General features: G+C 35.5%; 7 non-coding genes across 7 annotated transcripts; all 7 read left to right on the top strand.

Moving 5' to 3' along the window:
- Positions 1-74: 74 nt before the first annotated feature.
- TRNAC-GCA (transfer RNA cysteine (anticodon GCA)) lies at positions 75-146 on the top strand. The gene has a single exon. It is a non-coding gene; the product is annotated as a tRNA-Cys (tRNA).
- Positions 147-2210: 2064 nt separating this feature from the next.
- TRNAC-GCA (transfer RNA cysteine (anticodon GCA)) lies at positions 2211-2282 on the top strand. Its single transcript has one exon. It is a non-coding gene; the product is annotated as a tRNA-Cys (tRNA).
- Positions 2283-3724: 1442 nt separating this feature from the next.
- On the top strand, positions 3725-3796 carry TRNAC-GCA (transfer RNA cysteine (anticodon GCA)). Its single transcript has one exon. It is a non-coding gene; the product is annotated as a tRNA-Cys (tRNA).
- A 550-nt stretch (positions 3797-4346) lies between these two features.
- TRNAC-GCA (transfer RNA cysteine (anticodon GCA)) lies at positions 4347-4418 on the top strand. The gene has a single exon. It is a non-coding gene; the product is annotated as a tRNA-Cys (tRNA).
- Positions 4419-5725: 1307 nt separating this feature from the next.
- TRNAC-GCA (transfer RNA cysteine (anticodon GCA)) lies at positions 5726-5797 on the top strand. Its single transcript has one exon. It is a non-coding gene; the product is annotated as a tRNA-Cys (tRNA).
- Positions 5798-6482: 685 nt separating this feature from the next.
- Positions 6483-6554, top strand: TRNAC-GCA (transfer RNA cysteine (anticodon GCA)). Its single transcript has one exon. It is a non-coding gene; the product is annotated as a tRNA-Cys (tRNA).
- A 550-nt stretch (positions 6555-7104) lies between these two features.
- On the top strand, positions 7105-7176 carry TRNAC-GCA (transfer RNA cysteine (anticodon GCA)). The gene has a single exon. It is a non-coding gene; the product is annotated as a tRNA-Cys (tRNA).
- Positions 7177-7500: the final 324 nt, after the last annotated feature.

Here is a 7500-nt window from a genome sequence, read left to right on the forward strand (position 1 = left end):
TTAGTGTCCAAACACAGCTGATTCACCCGTAAGAATAAAAATGTGCACTAGTAAGTCAGCAGTAAATGCCTTCTGGGGGTATAGCTCAGTGGTAGAGCATTCGACTGCAGATCGAGAGGTCCCTGGTTCAAATCCGGGTGCCCCCTGTCTCCCCTTTTAGTTGTATAAGGATATTCAATTATGTGTTACAATTTCAGCTATATAGGCAACTCAAGGAAAAGTACAAAATACAAGTACTTATACGTTGTAATGTTCATTCCTGATAGTACAGTGTCTATGGCAGGTTTAAATGCTTAATAAGTTTATTTCTTAACTTCATGCCAAGAAGTGAGATTTGCAGGTGTACCTCCAATAAGAATCAGTGGCTCTTTTCAGGAAGTTGTGATCAGTCGTAACATTATTCTTGGTTGTTTAATATAGTGAAATAGGAAAAGAGAAGGGAAGTTACCCATAATTATTAATGTTATTATTAACTTTTAAGTATAAATATTATAGATTTTGAGGCTGAATTTATATGTCAGGTACAATGTCTCACTCAGAAGCAAATTACTTTTAAAGGACTGGACTTGTGAGTATTTTGCTACCATAATGAAACAGAGAGGTGAAAAGTAATATTTAGGAGATGTGAATGAAGATAAGTGTGAAATCCCCTTGTAATGGTAGGTCAGTAGTAGAATACATGTAGAACATATACTGCACATGCAATTATGGTTCAATGGACAAAATAAAATATTCCAGCTAATACAATAGAGAGATGTTAGTGTACAAACGCAGCTTAATCAACCATAAGAATAAAAATGTGCACTAGTAAGTCAGCAGTAAATGCCTTCTGGGGGTATAGCTCAGTGGTAGAGCATTCAACTGCAGATCGAGAGGGCCCTGGTTAAAATCCGGGTGCCCCTTGTCTCCTCTTTTAGTTGTATAAGGATATTCAATTATGTGTTACAATTTCAGCTATATAGGCAACTCAAGGAAAAGTACAAAATACAAGTACTTATACGTTATAATGTTCATTCCTGATAGTACAGTGTCTATGGCAGGTTTAAATGCTTAATAAGTTTATTTCTTAACTTCATGCCAAGAAGTGAGATTTGCAGGTGTACCTCCAATGAGAATCAGTGGCTCTTTTCATGAAGTTGTGATCAGTCGTAACATTATTCTTGGTTGTTTAATATAGTGAAATAGGAAAAGAGAAGGGAAGTTACCCATAATTATTATTGTTATTATTAACTTTTAAGTATAAATATTATAGATTTTGAGGCTGAATTTATATGTCAGGTACAATGTCTCACTCAGAAGCAAATTACTTTTAAAGGACTGGACTTGTGAGTATTTTGCTACCATAATGAAACAGAGAGGTGAAAAGTAATATTTAGGAGATGTGAATGAAGATAAGTGTGAAATCCCCTTGTAATGGTAGGTCAGTAGTAGAATACATGTAGAACATATACTGCACATGCAATAATGGTTCAATGGACAAAAGAAAATATTCCAGCTAATACAATAGAGAGATGTTAGTGTACAAACACAGCTGATTCACCCGTAAGAATAAAAATGTGCACTAGTAAGTCAGCAGTAAATGCCTTCTGGGGGTATGGCTCAGTGGTAGAGCATTCGACTGCAGCTCGAGAAGTCCCTGGTTCATATCCGGGTGCCCCCTGTCTCCCCTTTTAGTTGTATAAGGATATTCAATTATGTGTTACAATTTCAGCTATATAAGCAACTCAAGGAAAAGTACAAAATACAAGTACTTATACGTTGTAATGTTCATTCCTGATAGTACAGTGTCTATGGCAGGTTTAAATGCTTAATAAGTTTATTTCTTAACTTCATGCCAAGAAGTGAGATTTGCAGGTGTACTTCCAATAAGAATCATTTTGAGGCTGAATTTATATGTAAGGTACAATATCTCACTCAGAAGCAAACTACTTTTAAAGGACTGGACTTGTGAGTATTTTGCTACCATAATGAAACAGAGAGGTGAAAAGTAATATTTAGGAGATGTGAATGAAGATAAGTGTGAAATCCCCTTGTAATGGTAGGTCAGTAGTAGAATACATGTAGAACATATACTGCACATGCAATTATGGTTCAATGGACAAAAGAAAATATTCCAGCTAATACAATAGAGAGATGTTAGTGTCCAAACACAGCTGATTCACCAGTAAGAATAAAAATGTGCACTAGTTAGTCAGCAGTAAATGCCTTCTGGGGGTATAGCTCAGTGGTAGAGCATTCAACTGCAGATCGAGAGGTCCCTGGTTCAAATCCGGGTGCCCCCTGTCTCCCCTTTTAGTTGTATAAGGATATTCAATTATGTGTTACAATTTCAGCTATATAGGCAACTCAAGGAAAAGTACAAAATACAAGTACTTATACGTTGTAATGTTCATTCCTGATAGTACAGTGTCTATGGCAGGTTTAAATGCTTAATAAGTTTATTTCTTAACTTCATGCCAAGAAGTGAGATTTGCAGGTGTACCTCCAATAAGAATCAGTGGCTCTTTTCAGGAAGTTGTGATCAGTCGTAACATTATTCTTGGTTGTTTAATATAGTGAAATAGGAAAAGAGAAGGGAAGTTACCCATAATTATTAATGTTATTATTAACTTTTAAGTATAAATATTATAGATTTTGAGGCTGAATTTATATGTCAGGTACAATGTCTCACTCAGAAGCAAATTACTTTTAAAGGACTGGACTTGTGAGTATTTTGCTACCATAATGAAACAGAGAGGTGAAAAGTAATATTTAGGAGATGTGAATGAAGATAAGTGTGAAATCCCCTTGTAATGGTAGGTCAGTAGTAGAATACATGTAGAACATATACTGCACATGCAATTATGGTTCAATGGACAAAATAAAATATTCCAGCTAATACAATAGAGAGATGTTAGTGTACAAACGCAGCTTAATCAACCATAAGAATAAAAATGTGCACTAGTAAGTCAGCAGTAAATGCCTTCTGGGGGTATAGCTCAGTGGTAGAGCATTCAACTGCAGATCGAGAGGGCCCTGGTTAAAATCCGGGTGCCCCTTGTCTCCTCTTTTAGTTGTATAAGGATATTCAATTATGTGTTACAATTTCAGCTATATAGGCAACTCAAGGAAAAGTACAAAATACAAGTACTTATACGTTATAATGTTCATTCCTGATAGTACAGTGTCTATGGCAGGTTTAAATGCTTAATAAGTTTATTTCTTAACTTCATGCCAAGAAGTGAGATTTGCAGGTGTACCTCCAATGAGAATCAGTGGCTCTTTTCATGAAGTTGTGATCAGTCGTAACATTATTCTTGGTTGTTTAATATAGTGAAATAGGAAAAGAGAAGGGAAGTTACCCATAATTATTATTGTTATTATTAACTTTTAAGTATAAATATTATAGATTTTGAGGCTGAATTTATATGTCAGGTACAATGTCTCACTCAGAAGCAAATTACTTTTAAAGGACTGGACTTGTGAGTATTTTGCTACCATAATGAAACAGAGAGGTGAAAAGTAATATTTAGGAGATGTGAATGAAGATAAGTGTGAAATCCCCTTGTAATGGTAGGTCAGTAGTAGAATACATGTAGAACATATACTGCACATGCAATAATGGTTCAATGGACAAAAGAAAATATTCCAGCTAATACAATAGAGAGATGTTAGTGTACAAACACAGCTGATTCACCCGTAAGAATAAAAATGTGCACTAGTAAGTCAGCAGTAAATGCCTTCTGGGGGTATGGCTCAGTGGTAGAGCATTCGACTGCAGCTCGAGAAGTCCCTGGTTCAAATCCGGGTGCCCCCTGTCTCCCCTTTTAGTTGTATAAGGATATTCAATTATGTGTTACAATTTCAGCTATATAAGCAACTCAAGGAAAAGTACAAAATACAAGTACTTATACGTTGTAATGTTCATTCCTGATAGTACAGTGTCTATGGCAGGTTTAAATGCTTAATAAGTTTATTTCTTAACTTCATGCCAAGAAGTGAGATTTGCAGGTGTACTTCCAATAAGAATCATTTTGAGGCTGAATTTATATGTAAGGTACAATATCTCACTCAGAAGCAAACTACTTTTAAAGGACTGGACTTGTGAGTATTTTGCTACCATAATGAAACAGAGAGGTGAAAAGTAATATTTAGGAGATGTGAATGAAGATAAGTGTGAAATCCCCTTGTAATGGTAGGTCAGTAGTAGAATACATGTAGAACATATACTGCACATGCAATTATGGTTCAATGGACAAAAGAAAATATTCCAGCTAATACAATAGAGAGATGTTAGTGTCCAAACACAGCTGATTCACCAGTAAGAATAAAAATGTGCACTAGTAAGTCAGCAGTAAATGCCTTCTGGGGGTATAGCTCAGTGGTAGAGCATTCGACTGCAGATCGAGAGGTCCCTGGTTCAAATCCGGGTGCCCCCTGTCTCCCCTTTTAGTTGTATAAGGATATTAAATTATGTGTTACAATTTCAGCTATATAGGCAACTCAAGGAAAAGTACAAAATACAAGTACTTATACGTTATAATGTTCATTCCTGATAGTACAGTGTCTATGGCAGGTTTAAATGCTTAATAAGTTTATTTCTTAACTTCATGCCAAGAAGTGAGATTTGCAGGTGTACCTCCAATGAGAATCAGTGGCTCTTTTCATGAAGTTGTGATCAGTCGTAACATTATTCTTGGTTGTTTAATATAGTGAAATAGGAAAAGAGAAGGGAAGTTACCCATAATTATTATTGTTATTATTAACTTTTAAGTATAAATATTATAGATTTTGAGGCTGAATTTATATGTCAGGTACAATGTCTCACTCAGAAGCAAATTACTTTTAAAGGACTGGACTTGTGAGTATTTTGCTACCATAATGAAACAGAGAGGTGAAAAGTAATATTTAGGAGATGTGAATGAAGATAAGTGTGAAATCCCCTTGTAATGGTAGGTCAGTAGTAGAATACATGTAGAACATATACTGCACATGCAATAATGGTTCAATGGACAAAAGAAAATATTCCAGCTAATACAATAGAGAGATGTTAGTGTACAAACACAGCTTAATCAACCATAAGAATAAAAATGTGCACTAGTAAGTCAGCAGTAAATGCCTTCTGGGGGTATAGCTCAGTGGTAGAGCATTCGACTGCAGATCGAGAGGGCCCTGGTTGAAATCCGGGTGCCCCTTGTCTCCTCTTTTAGTTGTATAAGGATATTCAATTATGTGTTACAATTTCAGCTATATAGGCAACTCAAGGAAAAGTACAAAATACAAGTACTTATACGTTATAATGTTCATTCCTGATAGTACAGTGTCTATGGCAGGTTTAAATGCTTAATAAGTTTATTTCTTAAGTTCATGCCAAGAAGTGAGATTTGCAGGTGTACTTCCAATAAGAATCATTTTGAGGCTGAATTTATATGTAAGGTACAATATCTCACTCAGAAGCAAACTACTTTTAAAGGACTGGACTTGTGAGTATTTTGCTACCATAATGAAACAGAGAGGTGAAAAGTAATATTTATTAGATGTGAATGAAGATAAGTGTGAAATCCCCTTGTAATGGTAGGTCAGTAGTAGAATACATGTAGAACATATACTGCACATGCAATTATGGTTCAATGGACAAAAGAAAATATTCCAGCTAATACAATAGAGAGATGTTAGTGTACAAACACAGCTGATTCACCCGTAAGAATAAAAATGTGCACTAGTTAGTCAGCAGTAAATGCCTTCTGGGGGTATAGCTCAGTGGTAGAGCATTCAACTGCAGATCGAGAGGTCCCTGGTTCAAATCCGGGTGCCCCCTGTCTCCCCTTTTAGTTGTATAAGGATATTCAATTATGTGTTACAATTTCAGCTATATAGGCAACTCAAGGAAAAGTACAAAATACAAGTACTTATACGTTGTAATGTTCATTCCTGATAGTACAGTGTCTATGGCAGGTTTAAATGCTTAATAAGTTTATTTCTTAACTTCATGCCAAGAAGTGAGATTTGCAGGTGTACCTCCAATAAGAATCAGTGGCTCTTTTCAGGAAGTTGTGATCAGTCGTAACATTATTCTTGGTTGTTTAATATAGTGAAATAGGAAAAAAGAAGGGAAGTTACCCATAATTATTAATGTTATTATTAACTTTTAAGTATAAATATTATAGATTTTGAGGCTGAATTTATATGTCAGGTACAATGTCTCACTCAGAAGCAAATTACTTTTAAAGGACTGGACTTGTGAGTATTTTGCTACCATAATGAAACAGAGAGGTGAAAAGTAATATTTAGGAGATGTGAATGAAGATAAGTGTGAAATCCCCTTGTAATGGTAGGTCAGTAGTAGAATACATGTAGAACATATACTGCACATGCAATTATGGTTCAATGGACAAAAGAAAATATTCCAGCTAATACAATAGAGAGATGTTAGTGTACAAACACAGCTGATTCACCCGTAAGAATAAAAATGTGCACTAGTAAGTCAGCAGTAAATGCCTTCTGGGGGTATAGCTTAGTGGTAGAGCATTCGACTGCAGCTCGAGAAGTCCCTGGTTCAAATCCGGGTGCCCCCTGTCTCCCCTTTTAGTTGTATAAGGATATTCAATTATGTGTTACAATTTCAGCTATATAAGCAACTCAAGGAAAAGTACAAAATACAAGTACTTATACGTTGTAATGTTCATTCCTGATAGTACAGTGTCTATGGCAGGTTTAAATGCTTAATAAGTTTATTTCTTAACTTCATGCCAAGAAGTGAGATTTGCAGGTGTACTTCCAATAAGAATCATTTTGAGGCTGAATTTATATGTAAGGTACAATATCTCACTCAGAAGCAAACTACTTTTAAAGGACTGGACTTGTGAGTATTTTGCTACCATAATGAAACAGAGAGGTGAAAAGTAATATTTAGGAGATGTGAATGAAGATAAGTGTGAAATCCCCTTGTAATGGTAGGTCAGTAGTAGAATACATGTAGAACATATACTGCACATGCAATTATGGTTCAATGGACAAAAGAAAATATTCCAGCTAATACAATAGAGAGATGTTAGTGTCCAAACACAGCTGATTCACCAGTAAGAATAAAAATGTGCACTAGTAAGTCAGCAGTAAATGCCTTCTGGGGGTATAGCTCAGTGGTAGAGCATTCGACTGCAGATCGAGAGGTCCCTGGTTCAAATCCGGGTGCCCCCTGTCTCCCCTTTCAGTTGTATAAGGATATTCAATTATGTGTTACAATTTCAGCTATATAGGCAACTCAAGGAAAAGTACAAAATACAAGTACTTATACGTTATAATGTTCATTCCTGATAGTACAGTGTCTATGGCAGGTTTAAATGCTTAATAAGTTTATTTCTTAACTTCATGCCAAGAAGTGAGATTTGCAGGTGTACCTCCAATGAGAATCAGTGGCTCTTTTCATGAAGTTGTGATCAGTCGTAACATTATTCTTGGTTGTTTAATATAGTGAAATAGGAAAAGAGAAGGGAAGTTACCCATAATTATTATTGTTATTAT

This window comes from Mixophyes fleayi, chromosome 1, assembly GCF_038048845.1.
Source record: "Mixophyes fleayi isolate aMixFle1 chromosome 1, aMixFle1.hap1, whole genome shotgun sequence".
NCBI classification, from domain to species: Eukaryota; Metazoa; Chordata; class Amphibia; order Anura; family Limnodynastidae; genus Mixophyes; species Mixophyes fleayi.